The sequence below is a fragment of the Pelophylax lessonae genome (genome assembly GCF_965119305.1).
Source record: "Pelophylax lessonae genome assembly, chromosome: 1".
Lineage (NCBI taxonomy): Eukaryota > Metazoa > Chordata > Amphibia > Anura > Ranidae > Pelophylax > Pelophylax lessonae.
Window position 1 is genome coordinate 362,224,859 of NC_138768.1, and position 22,459 is coordinate 362,247,317.

Consider the following 22,459-nt stretch of genomic DNA (forward strand, 5'->3'; position numbering starts at 1 on the left):
GCACTATATGGCCATATGGTGGGACCAAATCCCCATTTTTATTTATGGATTGTCTTCAAATTTGGTAATTTCTTTTGCATGTGTGCGCTTTTCTTTTTTAATATACATGTCTTTTGGTTCATAGCTGCACCAGCTTTAGAAATACATGGGTATGCTCCCCCAAATTTTTTGCTTGTTTATTATATATTCTAGACTACCGAGGTTGAGCAACCCACCCCACCCCCCACACACACCTGTACTCCATCAGTGTCCACTATCAAGTGGATATTGGAGGAGTCCCCTGTAGTGCATTTGCACATCTTTCCCAGCAAGGAGTGTTGTCTCCAAGGGTTAGAAAGGCTGGATTCATCTCTTTTTCATGGATAGTGTAGGACCCACTGATAATGGGGTACTTTGACGTAGTGGTGGGCTTGAGCACTATATGGCCATATGGTGGGACCAAATCCCCATTTTTATTTATGGATTGTCTTCAAATTTGGTAATTTCTTTTGCATGTGTGCGCTTTTCTTTTTTAATATACAGCTTGTATAACAGTGTAAATTTGCTGTCCCCTCAAAATAACACACAGCCAATAATGTCTAAACTGCTGGCAACAAAAGTGAGTACACCCCTAAGTGAAAATGCCAAAATTGGGCCCAATTAGCCATTTTCCCTCCCCAGTGTCATTTGAGTCATGAGTGTTAAAAGGTCTCAGGTGTGAATGGGTAGCAAGTGTGTTAAATGTGGTGTTATCACTCTCACTCTCTCATACTGGTCACAGGAAGTTCGATATAGCACCTCATGGCAAAGGACTCTCTGAGGATCTCAAAAATAGAATTGTTGCTCTACATAAAGATGGCCTAGGCTATAAGATTTCTAAGACCCTGAAAGTGAGCTACAGAATGGTGGCCAAGACCATACAGCGGTTTAACAGGACAGGCTCCACTCAGAACAGGCCTCAACCTGGTCGACCAAAGAAGTTGAGTGCATGTGCTCAGCGTCATATACAGAGGTTGTCTTTGAAAATAGATGTATGAGTGCATTGCTGCAGAGGTTGAAGGGGTGGGGGGTCAGCCTGGCAGTGCTCAGACCATACGCCGCACACTGCATCAAATTGGTCTGCATGTCTGTCGTCCCAGAAGACAGTCTCTTCTAAAGATATTGCACAAAAAAACCACAGTTTGCTGAAGACAAGCAGACTAAGGACATGGATTACTGGAACCATATCCTGTGTTCTGATGAGACCAAGATAAACTTATTTGGTTCAGATGTTGTCAAGCGTGTGTGGGGGCAACCAGGTGAGGAGTACAAAGACAAGTGTGTCTTGCCTACAGTCAAGCATGGTGGTGGGAGTGTCATGCATGAGTGCTGCCGGGACTGGGGAGCTACAGCTCATTGAGGGAACCATGAATGCCAACATGTACTGTGACATACTGAAGCAGAGCATGATCCCCTCCCTTTGGAGACTGGGCCACAGGGCAGTATTCCAACACGATAATGACCCCAGACACACCTCCAAGACGACCATTGCCTTTGTAAAGAAGCTGAGGGTAAAGGTGATTGACTGGCCAAGCATGTCTCCAGACCTAAACCCTATTGAGCATATATGGGGCATCTTCCAACGGAAGGTGGAGGAGCGCAAGGTCTCTAACATCCACCAGCTTCGTGATGTCATCGTGGAGGAGTAGAAGAGGAATCCAGTGGCAACCTCTGAAGCTCTGGTGAACACCATGCCCAAGAGGGTTAAGGCAGTGCTGGAAAATAATCATGGCCACACAAAATATTGGCACTTTGGGACGGCCCAAATCGGACATTTTTAGAGGTGTTCTCACTTTTGTTGCCAGTGGTTTAGACATTAATAATGTGTTGAGTTATTTTTGAGGGGCCAGCAAATTTACACTATTATACAAGCTGTATACTCACTACTTTACATTGTAGCAAAGTGTAATTTCTTCAGTGTTGTCACATGAAAAGTCATAATAAAATATTTACAAAAATGTGAGGGGTGTACTCTTTTTTGTATGTCTAGCTATGGCCTTATCTTTTTTGTCAATGCATCATTTCTTTGTTTCAAAGGCTCTGCTCCCTGTTTATGGCATTCTGGTCCTCCTACTGGTAGTTTACCAGACCGGGTCTATAACACCATTAAACATGTTAGTAATATAGGCCAGCGTTTCCAAACTGGTGTGCTGCGTCACACTACGGTGCCTCAAAGAGTTCCCAGGGGTGCCGTGGCAAAATGACTAAAAACTTCCCCAACTAAGCAGGCATCCAGTAAAATAATCTTCTCGACGCCAGTTAAACCTTTTTTCAATTACAGCGGCGCCGGTCCGCTGTCTTAAACATACATGCATGCAGCTGCGACAGTCACTCAGAAAGCAGTGGGGCCTGCCCGCCCGCGTCCTGCCAACCGATGACATCATCATCAGTTGCTAAGGGACGGTGGCCCATACAGCTTTCTGGGATGCTCTCTCGTGGTTTGTTGGATGGGATGCTTCCCCTACTTCTGTTAGAGTAGCTGGGGAGGCATGTGCAGCTGTGTGAAGAGAAAAGACACCGCAAGGAGGCTGCATTTGGAGGTACAACATACAGTATGTATTCTGTGTAGAAACATTAGCCCTTCTCACTTGGCATGCCGTAATCCTGCCTGTTCTCCCTCTGCTGCTGATCCCAGCCCTGTATACAGAGCTGAGACTGGCAGAGGCTTCCTCCAGACGCTGACCTGCATTCTCCTACAGTTCGGGACTTTGTAAATAAACATTTCTTCAGGCAGTGGGGGAGCCAAAGCCAACCATAAAAGTCAGCCAAGTGAGGTGTTTGGATTAGGCAGGTCAGTAGCTCTGCCTTTAAAAAAAAAAAAAAGGGTATATGTATGTATGCGTTTGTGTGTATGTGTGTGTATGTACATGTATGTGTGTATTTATGAATGGATGTATGTATGTACAGAAAGTGTACGTATGTTTATATGTTTGTATGTATGTCTTTTGAGATCCTGACCCCTACAGTCAGAACTGCTTTTCTAAAGTAGCAGGATTGCTTTTTCAGGGCTCGTTCACACTGGCGGTAAGGAATGCTCACATTGTTTTACCATCCCCCAACCTCACGTGTTAATGAGCTCTTAGGCTATGTTCAAACTGCTGTGGCTCTGCTAACCTCATTTACTCTGGTGCATCAGCTCATTCAATTGAATGGGCTGCTGTGCCTGAGTTTAATGCAGAACAAAACTGTTCCTGCACCATTTTTAAGCGCCCAGGAAATGCTTCTGCATCATGTGATTTCCCAGCGGTTCCCAAATCTGCAAACATTTTTAGATGCGTCGGGAGGGGGGGGGGCATTAAGAAGGAATGGCAGCTCCACACGTCTGTAAAGAGCAGCACAATTTAGTTGCAGGTGTGGGAACAGCTGCAATTCCCACACCCGCAAACTTACTTTAGTATGAGCCTAGCTTTAGACTGCTGTGCCTTGAGACTGAATATGCTTTCAAAGGGTGCCCTGACTGAAAAAAGGTTAAGAAACACTGATATAGGCTATAGTGCAAAGCTTGACCTACTGTATAAAAAGCTGGATTCTTGTACAGGTCTAAAGTAAACATTAAAGTGTATCTCAATAAACCCCACAAGGCCAAAAAGAGGTTTGCTGTCTACTTAGGCGCTGGTGTCACTGTTTACCCACAGACATCATGAAGAGCAGGTTCTAGGCTAGGTGAAAAACAGGGGGATGGAGAGTGGGTTGAAGGTGGAGGGATGGAGATTAAAGAGAAAGGGAAAAAAGGTGGGGGGGGGGGATTAGATTTGAAGGAGAGTGGGAAAGTAGGAAATAGGGAGGGTAAGCCCTAGGTCTCTGTCTGCAGAGGGCCTCATAACTCATCAAGCTGTGTTTTGGAAGAGGTATTTACTGTTTAGGGAAATATGATGATGTCAGTGTATTTTTTGTATTAAAGTGCAGCCAACATTCCCATATAGAGGTAGTTTTGACATTCTGACTTGTGAAATATGAATCCGTTCCCCCATGGTGTTCACTCTGTTAGGACAGGGAAACCATTCTTCTAGAGTGGGAAGTGGGGCAGATTTTCAGTGTAATGTTATGCATGTCACATTTACCATATGCATGGCGGGTATTTGAAGTTATATCAGTTGGAAGAAGAGGTGTGATGAAGTACATATTGAGATAATGTGAATTCATAACTGAATACCCACTGTGATCATTTTGTGAACCTCTTTCCACAAATATTGTAGAACACTGGTGTCCTGTATCAGCGAGATCAAAGATTGTAACCCTTCTCTTGCACAATATATTCACAGAACCCTTGCAGTCAAACTCAGTTTATTCGAGGGCCGCACCAGCAATATGATTGCCCTCAAAAGTGCCGGTTGTATCTGTAAGACTAGATGTCCAGAGCATCCCCTACCCTTAGATAACACGTCAGGAGCCTCCCCACCTTCAGAAGTGAAGTCCCCCACCCTCCCTTACATTACATTGCACCACCCTTAACTTGTGCTCCTGCTGGGAAGAAGCTAGAGGAAGTGTTGGAAAGCAGAAAATACAGGGTCTGAAGGAGGGCTGGAGTTCTTCTGCAGCTACAGGAGAGGTGCGAGGGCCACATAAAATGGCCCGGAGGGCCAGATTCGGCCCGCGGGCCTTGTGTTTGACACATGTGCCTTAAAGTGTTACTAAACCAAGGACCCTGCATTCACTATATCTGTAATCCACAGTACACAGAACATGGACATGCAATTATTTTATAGTAAAGATAAACAGCTAAATACCTTTTCTCATCAGCAGTTTATACAGCTGCAAGAAAAAGTATGTGAACCCTTTGGAATGATATGGATTTCTGCACAAATTGGTCATAAAATGTGATCTGATCATCATCTAAGTCACAACAATAGACAATCACAGTCTGCCTAAACTAATAACACACAAAGAATGAAATGTTGTAAATTGTAAACATTCACAGTGCAGGCGGAAAAAGTATGTGAACCCTTGGATTTAATAACTGGTTGAACCTCCTTTGGCAGTAATAACTTCAACCAAACGTTTCCTGTAGTTGCAGATCAGATGTGCACAACGGTCAGGAGTAATTCTTGACCATTCCTCTTTACAGAACTGTTTCAGTTCAGCAATATTCTTGGGATGTCTGGTGTGAATCGGTTTCTTGAGGTCATGCCACAGCATCTTAATCGGGTTGAGGTCAGGACTGGGCCACTTTAGAAGGCGTATTTTCTTCTGTTTAAGCGATTCTGTCGTTGATTTACTTATATGCTTTGGGTCATTGTCCTGTTGCAACACCCATCTTCTGTCGAGCTTCAGCTAGTAGACAGATGGCCTTACGTTCTCCTGCAAAATGTCTTGATAAACTTGGGAATTTATTTTTCCTTCGATGATAGCAATCCGTCCAGGCCCTGACGCAGCAAAGCAGCCCCAAACCATGATGCCCCCACCACCATACTTCACAGTTGGGATGATGTTTTGATGTTGGTGTGCTGTGCCTCTTTTTCGCCACACATAGTTTTGTGTGTTTTTTCCAAACAACTCAACTTTGGTTTCAACTGTCCACAGAATATTTTGCCAGTACTGCTGTGGAACATCCAGGTGCTCTTGTGCAAACTGTAAACGTGCAGCAATGTTTTGTTTGGGCAGCAGTGGCTTCCTCTGTGGTATCCTCCCATGAAATCCATTCTTGTTTAGTGTTTTACATATTGTAGATTCGTTAACAAGGATGTTAGCATTTGCCAGTGGCTTTTGTAAGTCTTTAGCTGACACTCTAGGATTCTTCTTCACCTCATTGAGCAGTCTGCGCTGTGCTCTTGCAGTTATCTTTACAGGACGGCCACTCCTAGGGAGAGTAGCAGCAGTGCTGAACTTTCTCCATTTATAGACAATTTGTCTTACCGTGGACTGATGAACAGCAAGGCTTTTGGAGATACTTTTATAACCCTTTCCAGCTTTATGCAAGTCAACAATTCTTAATCGTAGGTCTTCTGAGAGCTCTTTTGTGCGAGGCAACATTCACGTCAGGCAATGCTTCTTGTGAAAAGCAAACCCAGAAGTGTAGTGTGTTTTTTATAGGGCAGGGCAGCTGTAACCAACACCTCCAATCTCATCTCATCTCATTGATTCAACTTCAATTGGCTGACATCTCACTCCAATTAGCTCTTGGAGACGTCATTAGTCTAGTGGTTCACATACTTTTTCCACCTGCACTGTGAATGTTTACATGGTGTGTTCAATAAAAACATGGCAACATTTCATTCTTTGTGTGTTATTCGTTTAAGCAGACTGTGATTGTCTATTGTTGTGACTTAGATGATGATCAGATCACATTTTATGACCAATTTGTGCAGAAATCCATATCATTCCAAAGGGTTCACATACTTTTTCTTGCAGCTGTATCAATCTTGTGACTGCTATAAGTCCCTGGTGAAGCTTGTAGGTGCAGTTTTTATACTGCATTGAGCTGTCCTATCAGGAACCCTGACCCCTGATCCTTTGTCTGGACAGTGCTAATTGGACCTGTGCTGATCACATGCACCCTCCCAAGAAAAAAAGTCTATAGCAATACACACCAAACTGAGCATGTGCAACCTGACTCCAAAGGCTCTGCCTTGTCCAGACATGTTCTAGAGTCAATGGAAAAAGAGGAGGATCTGTAAATACAAGATCAAACAGCCTTTTTTACACAATGCAGATAATTAACCCCTTAGGTGCCACAGTGAGTATAACAAGCATGTTTTACTGCATATACAGACTGATTTTACTGTTTTGGGTTTAGTAACACTTTAAGGACTGGCAAGTTTATCACCTCACAATCAGCATCTGAAAGAGATAGTCCAAGTTATTTTTTCCAAGCTGCACATGTCGATCTGCTATTAGCCTGGTGGGATGCAAACATACTCCTGTATTGGTAAGAGATGACATGTTTTTGAGGGGTACTTGAGGTACATAGAGTCTCCAATGAGGTAAATTCGCTGGAAAACAGTTGCCTACCCTGTGTGACATCTGAATTGTAAATAGGCTCATAACAGGATTTGAGTCCCACTTTTTTGTTGTGTCAGTGTGTTACGATTCCTAAAGTTACTCTTTTCAAAAAAGTTTCTTGCCATCATATGTTGCAGTCAACGATCCACAAGAAAATTACTTTCTAGGCCTGCAAGAAAGTCTGGGTATTGGTGAATGGGGGGTCAATGGACCTGTATTTAAAAAAAGGGAGAGGTTCGAGCAGATCTGTCAAAAGCAATGCAGAGCATTCATTATAAAAGGATAATTGCTCAATTCTTCAGGCAACAAACGTGTCTGAATCCATGAGATTAATGCAACAGGAAAAGACACGTATTCTTGTTCTAATGATACCCAATCCTTGCACTTGACATGTTGATTCCAAGCGACTAGCCTTGTGAGCTGACATGGCCAGAAATATATATAAAAATCAGGAAAAAATGTTTCTCTTTTATGTTTGGGCAATAACAGACTTAATTCTTGGGATCCGGTCTTTTCACAGAAAAGAGCTACATAACTTCCTAGGAAGTATGAAGGAATCCTCACAGATATCATTTGCAAGTTATAAAGTTGTCTCAGAAAGATGTTTTTTTTTTACTATTGCTACTCTACTGATTCACAAGAAATTGGTTTGGTTCCATTTCTTGAAGTCCTGTTTTATCTGTTTTGTTAAGGGTTGGTAGTTGTGTGTGAAGAGTTCTGTCAGATTTGATGTAAATGAATTCCAAGATATTTGATCGCTTCTACTGCCCACTGGAAAGGGAAATTTGGCTGGCATTGTGAGACTAGACAATGTAGGAGCGAGATATTAAGAGCAAATGATTTGGAGTAATTGAGTTTTAAATTAGAAATGGTTAAGATCACAAATAAGGTTAGGTTAGGTAAGATAGCATGGGGTTCTAAAAGAAAAGCAGGATGCTGTGAAAGCTGTGAATTTGTATTCTTTCCTACCTATTTGAATATTTTTGATATCCTGGTTTGTACAAAGTCTACAGAGCAAAGGGTTGAGTGTTAAAATAAAGATCAGTGGGGATAAAGGTCATTCCTGTCTGGTTCCATTTTTGACCTGGAGGGTGTCTGACGGGTGGCCATTCCCTTTCACTCTGGCTTGAGGATTGGAGTACAAAGCCAGAATCCTGGCTAGGATATTTTTCTGTATGCCAACTGAGCATAGTCCCTGGCCATTCAGTCGAGCATTTTCTCTGCATCCATTGGCAGGAAAAAAAACTTTTGTATATAAGCCTTCAGTAATGTTATCCCTGATTTCCCTCCCCAGGACAAGCACCACTTGGCCCAGGGGAAACATGTTTTGGAATAAGGAGTATACAGTTTACCAGAATCTTTGCATATATTCTTATATATCCACGTTTTTTAGAGAAAGAGGCCTATAATTTGAAACTTGTGTGGCATCCTTGTCCTTCTTGTGTAGTATCATTATATGCACTTCTAACAAATAAGGTGAATATAATTTTTCATCAATCAAGGAGTTAAACATCTGCACAAAGTCTGTGGCAAAAATGTCTTGTAGGCTTTTATAGTACTGTGCAGTTAAGAGTTAAAGCCATATTGTGCCAGAAAGTTGTGTGTGAGTTTGGCTAGAAGGATTCCTCTTAGAAGGATGTTCAAGGTTGTACAGTGAGAACTGCGAAACAATATCCAGTATGTCCCAGTAAACTTTGCCTGCTTTACCACTTTTGTTTCTGTGTTCATAAAACAGTTTTTGTTGAAAGACTCCGCGCTAAGGGCATATTGGATGTGGTATATGATTAAGACTGCTGCCTCCCTATAATATAGTCCGAAGACTATATAATGTATTAAAAAGAGGGGGGTAGGGGGTGGCGCTGTCTGATAATCAAAGAAAGTATTATATGTGTTATGACTAGCTACATATAACAAATATAAATATATAATAAAACCAATGTGCAAATCCTAATACGTCCTCCGGCTGCTGAGGACGTATCCAATACGAAACCGGTACGCGTGTCGCATCACTTCCGGTTTCCACATCGAGGCTTGGATCGTACAGCACTCAGGAAGCTCAGATTCACTGCCTGTATATCACCTATGTTTGTGAGTACCATTTACCCTGCATATTTAAATAAAGCACTGTACCTACAGTTTTACACTATGTGCCTCTCTACTGTCTGATCCCTTGCTCTATATATACTGCGGACCCCCGGAGTGGATACCCTTGAAACCCCACCAGACCCATACAGCACACAGCCGGTATCCTTTAACCCTTGGACCACCATGGACCTTTCCAGTGGTCTCCCCCAGGACCTGGACAAGGAGAGAGGATCTACCAATCCTACATCTTTACATACCCACCTTATACCCCTGTGTGGGGTGGGTATCTCTGGTGAGTGCGCTACCTATCATAGGGGTCACTGTGCACCTCACCACCCACCACGGGGTTATCCACTAGTGTGTACGGAACGCACAAAGAAATTTGCCAACACTTCCTTTAGGACGAACACCCATCACCCATTACTGTTTTTCTTGAGAGAGACTCATTGATTATTACATTTTTAATATTGGACACAGTATCTGGGTGTTTTAGCATTTGTCACTTTATAGTCACCATTTAAATTATCCATTTGCCCCCCCTTATTTGGTACACTTATTTGTTACGTCACCTGTTGTATCTTTTATCACCCAGCATTATTTTACACTTGTCACTTTAATTATTGGGGGCTATTTGAACCACTTTAAGCACAGCTGCACTTAATATATTTATGTGTATTAATTTTTTGTATCAAGTTTTATATATACTTACTGGATTATCAAAGATAGTATTTATTTTAGCATACGTCACTTTATACAGGTGGAACACGTTATGCACGGCTGCACTCACAGTTGTCTGTGAATACCTATTGACCATACCATTATTTCACGTAGTGCACACATATTTATTTCTGATATTATAATTTTATGTATACAGTACCCGTCACTTACACGGTGAAGTACATGCACTTGTCACTTTGATGCACAGGTTACCTTATTAGGATTTGCACATTGGTTTTATTATATATTTATATTTGTTATATGTAGCTAGTCATAACAAATATAATACTTTCTTTGATTATCAGACAGCGCCACCCCCTACCCCCCTCTTTTTAATAAAACAGTTTTTGTCTAAATACGTTGATTCTCTCACCACTTTTCTTTGTGATGATAACTTGCAAAAGAGCAGACAATGTGCCAGGGCGGGTCTGGGTCCCATTTCTGAGGCCTGAGTGCATTTCAGCTCAATGGGCAACTTTCTCATTCACTCTACTATGTCCTTAAAAATGTCTGCAGTGCAAACTGGATGTGGTCCAGTTCCAATGATTCTGGGATACCCTTCTACAGCTTGGTTGTGCAAGTCCGCACTCTGTCTTTGAGTTTCAATCAGTTGCGTTTTATGTCACAAAGTCAGTCTCCTTAGCTCCTGCAAGGATGTTATACACCTGGAACCAGCCTTCTCCATGACCTAAAATATTGATGGCAGCAAACAGATGTCATCCTTTAGGCTTTGTGAATCATTTGCTCAGCAGGCCCCCTGTCTGTGGGAACTGCAGACAGGTTTAGCATGGCTTACTGTGGGGAACTCAAGCCCACTGAATCCTCTATGCAGTCTGGGTGTTGTGTACAAAAGATTTCCACTAAGTTGTGTCCCAGCTAGGAGTAAGGGGTCTTCCCTTTTGTGAAAAAGCATACAATTTTCCCATTTTGTATGATAAATGGGTCAGTTTAACTGAAACAAGCCCTCCATGGCCTAAAAAGCTCAAACATGATCCTACAGTATGTATTTTATGTCCAATAAGAATATTGAATGATTGTGTGGACTTCAATACTTCAAGTGTCCCTTATTTTAGGCACACATTTTCTTGGGTCCAATTTGGGCATTTCCTCGTGCCTGCACTGGCTGGCAAAATCATCATCAATCTCTTTGCCTGGAATGCATTATACTCCTTGTCATGTATTGGTGTTATCATCCTTGTTTTATTTGTCATGTAGTGCTGCTATCTTACATTATGTCAATGTGCCTGTATTCTCCCTGAGTTCCCTTATTCTCCTCTTCTTTTTCTGGGCATCATGCTTTGTTGTGCCAGTATTCTAAAAATCTTTGGCTCCTAGTGAGCTTTTTGGCCATATTTTCAGTGATATCTAGTATCTGTGCCAATTTCCTTCATATCTGGGATATTAAGGTTTTGTGCCAATATGGAGTCTGACATCTAGTTGCATTTGTGCTTATATTCCCCCTGCCTTGGTGACTATTACACATACTATACATACTCCTACATACATACGCACCTACTGTATTTATACACAAACACACACACAATCTTATGGAGCTAAGACTAACTGATCATCCGTGTTATTACTTGCCATAAGTGGTACACATTTTACAATTTGGCAACAGCATTGTCTAAGCTCAGTGTTATAGATGTGGCCCCGGACATGACCCTGCACTAAAGTTAGTACCTTAAAAAGAAAAGGTTTACTTTCTTGCTCCAAAATTTGATTCAGCCTCTTACCACTGGCACAGAATAAGACTCTGTATATAAAAACAACATATAATGGTGCACATTACACCCACTAAAAGAATATTGTACTGTAAGAAAATTGTACTCTTGAAAGAGCTATATAATTGGTCCAAATTATATACAAGAAGTCATTCCAGTTAGTGGATCCATTAACAAAAGCATAATAGTGGGTTACATAATTTAGGGAATTATACTATAAGCCAACGAGTATTCTACAGCAAATACATCCAACCAAATGCTGTAAAGAATACTGGGTAGAAATCAATTCATAACAATTAAAATTCAACATATAAAATAGGGATGTTTAGGGCACAGCAACATTGTTCACAGCTACCAATCAGCATACACTTGCAGTAAATGTTTGCATACCTTCCTTAAAAAGCATTTAAAGTTTAAGTTGAATCAATAACTATAAACATATTTAAAAGACAACATTTTTGTGTGTTGGATAACTAATTAATAAATAATTTATTGTTGGTAAAATGACCATCCTCGGTTATGTTATACAACAGGGGGTTCAAACTGGTTGCCAAATCTTAGTAATTACTGGAAAACATTCAGTTTCTGTATTATTTACTGATAACAAAAATGTAACCGCTGAAGATATTTAACTCATATTCTAGTTTTGTTTAGCTTTAGATTAGACTTTTGCCAAACTATCAGAAATGTTACAACTCTGGCATGTTCAACAAAAACATCTGCAGTTTGATTTATACTTCACTTACTTGGCTACCAAAGCAAGTGGATAATACCTAGAGAAAGCTCCCTGACTGGAAAATCCATCAGGACCCTTTCAAAGGGAAGCTGTTGACAGGAGTTGGGGTGTTTAAGCATAATTATCAGAGAGATCTAAAACAAGACTTTCAGCTATAAAGCATTCACTTTCACAGAGGTCTTCCATCTATCTTAAGCAGGAAATAAGAAGGGCATAAGACCACCAACAGGCAGGAAAACTTCAATAGCTGACATGATGTTCCAAATTCAATACCATGCTGGGACAGGCTCATTAATCACAACATGCTAGGAAAGATTGTCAGTATTAGGAAGTCAACATGTGCAATGGAAGTGATATGAATTAGTGCTTGTCAAACACTGATACTTTCAATTCAGATCTACAAATCCTACATTTAAACAAAAGTGTTATACTTCACTGTAAGATTGGTGGATCTGAATACTTTAAGCTTGCCTCTGGTAAAATGTAAACAGTTCACATAAAGCAGTCCCCACTGCAATATGTCATATTTAATGATATAAACACAACCATAACTGACCCAGTGATATGAAGCATGTGGTATGTCATATACTAGCTGGGTATATAATTGGATTTTTCCTACAGCTTACCTGTAAAATCCTTTTCTTTGAGTACATCATGGGACACAGAGCAGCCATAATAATTACTATGTGGGTTATGCGCTACCTATAGGTGAATTGACACTGGCATTACCTCAGCTTCCATATTTAATTAATCCACTGCCTGCAGGATATCGGTCACCATATCCTTTTGTTAATATTAAAAAGCTGCATTCACTGTGAATGGCTAGTTAGTTCCAGAATTTCTACTGCCAAAATAAAACAAATGAAGAAAACTAGAATTGCAAGTCTTTTGTTTAATCCGTATGCTTAATTTCTTTATCGCACATCACAGGACACAGAGCAGCCATAACAATTACTATGTGGGTTATGTGCCACCTATAGGTGAATGGCTACTGGCAGATCAATCAAACAGGAAGTCATCCCCTATATAACCCCTCCTACACAGAAAGTACCTCGGTTTTGTAGCAAAGCAATGAATATCCCAAAAAAGAGGGGAGGTACCTCTGTGTCCCGTGATGTACTCCAAGAAATGGATTTTACAGGTAAGCTGTAGGAAAAATCCAATTTTCTTTATCGTACATCACGGGACACAGAGCGGCCATTATAATTATTATGTGGTATGTCCTAAAGCAATGCCCTTGAGGGGAGGGAGACACAATAACATAAACTGCCACCTGAGAAGGACATATTCTGTCTCCCGTAACATACTGTGGCCAAAGCAGTATCCTCAGTGGCTTTGATATCCATCTGGTAAAATCCTGTGAATGTATTAAGGAAAGACCATGTAGTGGCCTTAAACACCTGAGCCCCTGACACCTGATGGCGGATGGCCCAAGATTCCCCCACACACCTGGTAGCGAGCGAACTCACCAACAAGGGATGGGGACCTTGCCCTTTCAAGCCATAGGTTTAAATAACTGGCAGATCTAAAGAAAAAAATAGTTAATTTGGATGCCCCCTGCCCTTTCAGGGCTCTGCTGGCAGCACAAACCAGGATTTCTGACCTGCGCAAACAATTTAAGTAAATCCTGACTGCCTGAACTATCTCCAGAGTATGCAGTGATCTTACCCCTGCCAACTGAGGATTAGAAAAGAAAGGCAAGACACTGTCCTGATTCAATTGAAAACTAGAAACCACTCTAAGCAAAAAATATGGATGAGGATGCAACATCATGATGTTAGACCAAGAATAGCTCAAAGTCAAAGGAATAACTGTTTCCCAAGATGGCTCAAAGGGTGGCTTCTGCAAGGACAGTCAAGAGCAAATTCAAGTCCCAAGGACTAAAAGGTGGCCTGACAGGTGGGACTGTCTGCGTTACACCCTGTATGAAGTATGAATCAAGAGTGAGAAACAATGGCCTCCAGGAAAAATATGGATAGGGACGAATCAGACCTTTAATTGTATTTAAAGCCAATCTCACTTCCCTTCCCGATTGGAGAAAGGAAAAAAACTCCCTCCCACTCCCATATTTGTGGGTGTCACTTCCTGGTTTCACCTCAGGCATAACATATTTCCAAGTCATGTATATGAAGTTCCCTGAAGCCGGCTTCCAGGCGCTCAACAGAGCAGAGATAACAGGACTCAAGACCAATAGGTCCAGCTGGACTGGAGGTGTCCAAGGCTTTGTCAGAGTCCAAAGCCCTCCTGGGCTAATTCGGCTAACACTATTATCAGTGTTACCACCTCCCGGCTTTTTCGTGAAAGATGCAGGAGAAGTCGACACAGAGGGAAGGCATTAATTAGGGAGAACTGGTCCCTAAGGTGTTACCAGTGCATCTACCCCTATTTCCAGTCTGTCCAATATGTTGTAGAACTTGGAGTCCAGTATATCTACCTGCAGAGTTCCCCAACATTGGCAGATTGCCAAAATATGCCTCAGGAAGCAGAGACTGCGTGGTCCCAGCATTAGTTGCTGATGACTGCAAAACCCCTGTCATTTTTCTATACCTGGAATGTGTACTGGCGACGGTGACAACGCCTGTTGTTCTGCCCCAGACAGAATGTGGTTCCCTTCCAGAGTTGCACGACTCCTGGTGGTTGATTATATGCCACTGTAGAGGCATTGTCGGATTGAACCTACAACCGGTTCCTTCAATAATCTAAAGAAAGGTGTACTGCCCAAAAGTTTCAAGATATCGATGGGCAGTATTCTGTCCTGTGGAAACCAAGTCCACAGAACTGTAGCCACCTTCAAACCAACTGGAGTGACTTGCTTTAGTGGTTATTATCTTCCAAACTCCTGAAAGGAAGAATTTCGCCCTCTCCAGATTCTAAACCATCAACCACCAATTTAAGCACTGCAACACCCCGGGAACAGAGCCCCCTGACAATCCAATGTTTGGATCATCATGTTCCAGACAGAGGGAATAATTCTCTACAAAAAACATGTAGTAGGACTGTCCTTAGGGAACATGCTTTAACCTAGATACAATTTTCTTCTGCAGAAATGTATCGAAAGAAAACCTGAAACCAACTGCTTCCTGAGCAAAGAATATTAGGGTAAACCAAGATTGACACCCCCTGCGACTTCAGCAAGTCCAGCACCAGGCCTTGGAGCTTTGCGAACCCTCAGGAACTGTGGCTAGTTCGAAAGACCGAGTCACAAATGAGACAAGGATGACTGTTACCCGGAAGCAAAGAGATTTATGATACCTCAGACAATATTCGGGTTAAATGAGAGTTCTTTGACCATGAGTGAAAGCTTCAAAACAGCAACATAATTTTTTTGGTAAATAGCCTGGAAGCCTAAATTAATTCACAACAATTTTATCTCTAGTACATACAAAAATGGAAAATATTCATAGTTTAACTGAACACATAGAGCATGATATTCAAAATATTATGATATGCACCGCAAGACAGACAACAGATAAGGCAGGCATGTATAAATTTAAGAGATAGGAGCCATTGACCTGAAAAAGGCACTCCATATCATCCATATCACTCCATATCAACCACAGCAGCCTCATATGCCTCCCTCACTCAGGAGAGGAAAGTTTACAGCACCTGGTGGTATTCCCAGGCAGTCCCATCCAAGTACTAATCAGGCTTAATCCTGCTTAGGCTCCAATTAACAGGGTGTTCGGGGTGTTGTGGCTGCAGTCCATCTGCAGTCCATCTGGCGAAAAATGAATGAGTCAGGAAACACTGCAATGCCAAACACCACAGTGGCTCAGATTAACCTGAAACCACTGGACATCGGCAAATGTGGACACTGCCAGATCAATGAACTTGAGAGCGATGCACCTGACTCTCCCTTCTGGAGCCATTTTAGCTCGTATAACAGGTAAAATTATGTAACAACTTTATTAGCCAACACCTAATAAGTAAGTAAGGCTTTTGACACTGTCCCACATAGAAGACTTATCAATAAACTGCAGTCATTGAGCATGGACTCCCATATTGTTGAGTGGATTAGGCAGTGGCTGAGTGACAGACAACAGAGGGTTGTAGTCAATGGAGAACATTCAGAACAAGGTCTTCTTACCAGTGGGGTACCTCAGGGATCTGTACTGGGACCAATTTTGTTTAATATCTTCATAAGTGATATTGCAAAAGGCCTCGATGGTAAGGTTTGTCTTTTTGCTGATGACACAAAGATATGTAACAGGGTTGATGTTCCTGGAGGGAAACGCCAAATGGAAAAGGATTTAGGAAAACTAGAAGAATGGTCAGAACTCTGGCAACTGAAATTTAATGTGGATAAGTGCAAGATAATGCACCTGGGGCGTAAAAACCCAAGGGCAGAATATAGAATATTTGACACAGTCCTGACCTCAGTATCTGAGGAAAGGAATTTAGGAGTAATTATTTCAGAAGACTTAAAGGTGGGAAGACAATGTAATAGAGCAGCACGAAATGCCAGCAGAATGCTTGGATGTATAGGGAGAGGTATAAGCAGTAGAAAGAGAGAAGTGCTTATGCCGCTGTACAGAACACTGGTGAGACCTCAACTGGAGTATTGTGCGCAGTACTGGAGGCCATATCTCCAGAAGGATATAGATACTCTAGAGAGAGTTCAGAGAAGAGCTACTAAACTAGTACATGGATTGCAGGAAAAAACTTACCAGGAAAGGTTAAAGGACCTTAACATGTATAGCTTGGAAGAAAGAAGAGACAGAGGGGATATGATAGAAACTTTTAAATACATAAAGGGAATCAACTCGGTAAAGGAGGAGAGCATATTTAAAAGAAGAAAAACTACCACAAGAGGACACAGTTTTAAATTAAAGGGGCAAAGGTTTAAAAGTAATATGAGGAAGTATAACTTTACTGAGAGAGTAGTGGATGCATGGAATAACCTTCCTGCAGAAGTGGTAGCTGCAAATACAGTGAAGGAGTTTAAGCATGCATGGGATAGGCATAAGGCTATCCTTCATATAAGATAGGGCCAGGGACTATTCATAGGATTCAGATATATTGGGCAGACTAGATGGGCCAAATGGTTCTTATCTGCCGACACATTCTATGTTTCTATGTAATATGCAGTCCCCCAAGGTTGCAGGCCCAAAACAAAGTTGGTCTATCACTGTGCAACCCTGTAGGTATGTATGCGTGCAGGTACCTAGGTATGCCGTTATGTAGGCACCTATGTATGACATAAAGCAGGTATATAAGTATTTTTGCCGTTCATGCATTTATGTATGCAATTCAAGGCAATAAGCACATATATATGTAGTCCAAGGCAAATAAGCACATATGTATACAGTTTAACCTGTTGTGGACCGCCCGCCGCAGATATACTGCAGCAGGCATCCCCTCCTGCACGAACCGATGTAACCCTGCGTCGGTCGTGCGCCTGCTGCTAGGGGGCTCCGATTGCCGCCGGCCACCTGTGATCGCTCCCTGCTGAGAGAGAAGGACGGTCAGCTACTGTAAACTCAGCTGACCGTTCTTCTCTCAGAATGATCACAGAGCACCTGTGATCCTTCTATATAGGATCAAAGGTCTCTGTGATTATTTCAAAAGCCACGCCCCCCACAGTTAGAAACACTCCCCTAGGCTTACATTTAACCCCTTGATCACCCACTGTGTTAACTACTTCCCTGCCATTGTTATTATTACAGTAACAGTGCATATTTTTAGCACTGATTACTGTAGTAATTCCATTGGTCCCCCCAAAAGTGTCAAAAATGTCAGTTAGGGGTCCAATCTGTCCGCCGCAATGTCGCAGTCCCACTAAAAATCGCAGATCGCCACCATTACTAGTAAAAAAAACAAAAAAACAATAAAAATTACATAAATCTTTCCTGTAGTTAGTAGACACGATAACTTTTGCGCAAACCAATCAAAATACGCTTATTGCGATTTTTTTTTACCAAAAATATGTAGCAGAAAACAAATTGGCCTAAAATGTTAAAAAAATTTGATTTTTAATTTTTTTTTTTTGGGGAATGTTATATAGCAGAATGTGAAAAATGTATATATATGTATAATTGTCGCTCTTTTTTTGTTTACAGCGCAAAAATTAAAAATCGCACAGGTGATCAAATACCACCAAAAGAAAGCTCTATTTGTGGGGAAAAAAAAGAAATCAATTTTATCTAGGTACAGTGTCACACGACCACGCAATTGTTCATTAAAATAACGTAGTGTCGAATCGCAAAAAATGGCCTGGTCATTAAGGGGGCAAATCCTTCCGGTCCAGAAGTGGTTAATGTAACTAAGCACATATGCCTGCAGTTCAAGGAAAATAAGCATATATGCATGCAATTCAAGGCAAAAAGAGAATATGTGCATGCAGTTCAAGGAAAATAAGCATACAGTATATGAATGCAGTTCAAATGAAAATATGTGTTTATGCAATATGCGTTATGGAAGCATGCATTTATGGAAGCATGTAAGCATGCGTTTATGCATAAATGTGTTCCCGCAAACATGAAAATACGTGCCTATGCAAACACATGTCCATGCAAACACGTACCCATGCAAACATGCATCCACACAATAGGCAGGCATGCGTTTCTGCAACATGCGTCTATGCAAACATGCGTTTATGCAAATATGCGTTTATGCAAACACTTGTTCACGCAAACATGAAAACATGTGTCCATGCATTTATGCAGTATGAGTTTATGCAAACATGTATGTAAGTAAGCATGCGTTCAGGCAAGCATGTGCCTATGCAACATGTGCCCATGTAAACATGTGCCCATGCAAACACGCGCCCATGCAAGCATGTAAGTAGGCATGTGTTTATGCAAGTAAGCAGGCATGAACGTGTTTACTATGCTGCACCAGCTCAACTGCTTCTCGCATCAACTGATTTTGCTGCTAACAGCCAAAAAATACATTCCTGCAGACCAAATGCATGCTATTCTGGAGACACAACTCCTTAAAGTGCACTAATACCCACACAGGGGTGTATCGACAGACAGTTGCACAAGCAACCCGGATTAAGCGGTAAGTATACAAAGATACCTTTAGGCTATATATAACCATGCCTTGACTGGTCACCTAGCTCTCTCATAGAAATGACCCATTTCATTATGTAGCTATGGGCTGAAGTTATGTCTCAGTGGTCTTGCTGATCCTTCAGCCCACGTGGTCCACCAAAAATGGCCTCCATTTTACTTCCTGTCTATAGAGGAATAGGCCATACCGAGCGAACCTGTGCCCTCTAATGGCAGGGGGAGACACTGCAGTCCAATACTCCTGAGAAGTACACAGGGCATGAACAGTACACTGCCCCCAATGGCCACTGGGAGAAAGGCCAGATCGACAGATCTTTTTTTTTTAAAAAAGAGAACTGCAAAATGCAGACTTACCCTTCCTGCTGCAGGACCCTGAACTTACAGGAGTCTAATCTTCACCCATCATGGCGGGCCATGTCATAAAAGACCTTCAGGGACTTGGTCCCTCTTAATCTGGGGTCCCCTCCCCTGGACCTGTAAAGCACCCTGCAGGAAAACACCTTGGTCAAAACAAACACTGCACAGGGTTCCTTACGCAGGGTCCAGCATCATAAGGCTGCATTATAGGCAAACTGTGAGGAATTTTCTCTCCTATCCAATGAGGCTCAGGTACCATCCATTTTCGCTGACCGCTTTTTCCAATAGAACTGATTGAAGTCCTGATTCTTAACAGAACTGTCCAGACCTCTAAGTATGCTCCAAGAGCACATGTATCACATCAGTGACCACCACCTTACAGACACTGGCAAAAAAACCAGAGGTACTTCCTGTGTAGGAGGGGTTATATAGGGAAGGACTTCCTGTTTGATTGATCTGCCAGTAGCCATTCACCTATAGGTGGCGCATAACCCACATAGTAATTATTATGGCAGCTCTGTGTCCCGTGATGTATGATAAAGAAATTAAGGATATGGATTAAACAAAAGACTTGCAATTCTAGTTTTCTTCATTTGTTTTTTTGGACAGTAGAAATTCTGGAACTAGCTAGCCATTCACAGTAAATGCAGCTTTTTAATATGAACAAAAAGGATACGGTGATCGATATCCTGCAGTTAGTGGATTCATTAAATATGGAAGCTGAGGTAATGTGTGATGATAGTGACCGGTTGTGACCTTTTCCTTTTTTTTTTGTTTTAAACTTAAGGACATTAATTCACTACATAATTGTACTGAGTGTATGTAACAAAGAGATGATTCTGTTTGTCTATTAAATCAACCAAATGCTAAACAGCATAAATAGCTACTTGTAAATGATCCTATGAATATGGTAATTGTCAATCATCATCATCATAATAATATTTTTTGTCTCTCAATATCTACATGAACTTTAATAATTAAAATATATCTAAACTCCTAAGCTGAACTGTATGTTGTAAAATTCACTGATCTCTTCCTGTAGAGCAGTATTAGATTCAAAAACAAAAAATGTATTACATTGCAGCTTACAAATTCCAAAATCTGGTGGCTGCAATAGTTTAATTTCTTAGACATTTTTTCTTTATCTGGTGATCTGCCTGCCAGAAAGTTTTTTCTTCAACTTCCAAAGTGGCAATTAGAAGTTTGAGACAAACCACTTAAAAATAAACGTTCTTTAGCAAGGAAAATACATTTCACATTAATAATTATGTTACTAAAATTAGTGTGTGTTGTAAATTGCCTTCACATTGATTCTGTTTCTTCTTGCTGGAGGGTGCCATTTGACTGAAACCAAGAGCCCCTGAGCAGCATTAAATCTTCAGGCTGTCAGCAGATCGGCCTCTACATTTTCTGCACAGTGCCAAAAAATGGAGAGCAAATAAGACAGTGTGTTACTGGATTTTTACCTGTAGAGGCACTTATTTTTAATGTTTTAAATAGCAAAACCTGCAGAAGGAGCCAGTCTGAATTGATCAAGCAGGACTTCATTTTCTGACTTAAGTTCTACTTTTACACTGAAAGGGGTGTTTACAATGGTCAGCTTTTATTCATTTATGCAAAACCTTAATCCCAAAAGTAAAAAAAAAAAAAAAATGGTTGCTGTATTAAACATTATATATATTTTTTTTAGCAGAGATCGTAGAGAATAAAATGGCGGTTGTTGTATTTTATGTCGCACTGTGTCTGCACAGCGGTCTTGCAAACACAATTTTTTGGGGAAGAATACACTTTAGTGAACTAAAAAAAAAAACTGTAAAGTTAGCCCAATTTTTTGTATAATGTGAAAGATTATGTTATGCCGAGTAAAAAGCTACCTAACATGTCATACTTTAAAATTGCACATGCTCATGGAACTTTGCTACTTGAAAATCTCCATAGGCAACGCTTTAAAAATGTTTACAGGTTACCTGTTTAGAGTTAAAAAGGAGGTCAACTGTTAGAATGATTGCTCTTGCTCTAACGATCGCAGTGACACCTCACATGTGTGGTTTGAACACTGTTTACATTTGCGGGCGAGACTTGCGTATGCATTCGCTTTTGTGTGCGAGCATGGAGGGATGGGGCGCTTTAAAATTTTTTTTTTTTTTTTTTATCTATTTATTTTACTTATCATTTTTTCACTGTCCCTTTCATTTTTTTGATCACTTTTATTGCTGTCACAAAGAATGTAAACATCCCTTGTTAAAGTAATAGGCAGTGACAGGTACTCTTTATGGAGAGATCTGGGGTCTACAAGACCCCAAACCCCTCCTCTGCACTTGAAAGTATTTAAAACACCCAAATTGGCATTTTTGAATACTTTCACATTTTTTTTAAACTAGTGCTTTTAAGACTCGTAGTCCCGAAGTGATGTGGTGACTTTGCTTCCGGGTTACAACATCGGAGACCCAATCAAAGCCGATTCCGGCTTTGTTTGGGTCTCCGGCCAGCTGGTGTGGCTGGTGGTACGGGTCTCCCGGTGGGACCAGAGAGCCCGGGCGAGCCACGGAAGGCAGCGGAGGGGGAGGACGTCCCCTCCTGCTGCTTGTAATAACAGACGAGCTGCCGCTTAGCCAACCCTCCTCTCTAAAAAAACGGTACTGGGGCATCACCCTGATACAACCACTTGAAGCAGAATGACATACAGGTATGTGATTTTGCGGCAAGTGGTTAATATCTTAGTCAAATTCATCTAAATCTGCTAGCACATCTAACACTACCCTCTCCCTATATTAATAATGTTGTTTAAAGGTGTCTCTGCTGCTCCTTCATCCAGAGAGGAGACACCCTATAACAAGAGGTGTGTTACTGGCCACTTCACCAGGTGAAAA

General features: G+C 41.4%; 1 protein-coding gene across 4 annotated transcripts in view; it reads right to left on the minus strand.

Annotated features, from left to right (window-relative positions):
* PCSK5 (proprotein convertase subtilisin/kexin type 5) overlaps positions 1 to 22,459 on the minus strand; it is a 684,033-nt gene that overhangs the window by 340,882 nt on the left and 320,692 nt on the right. The window lies entirely within an intron of this gene.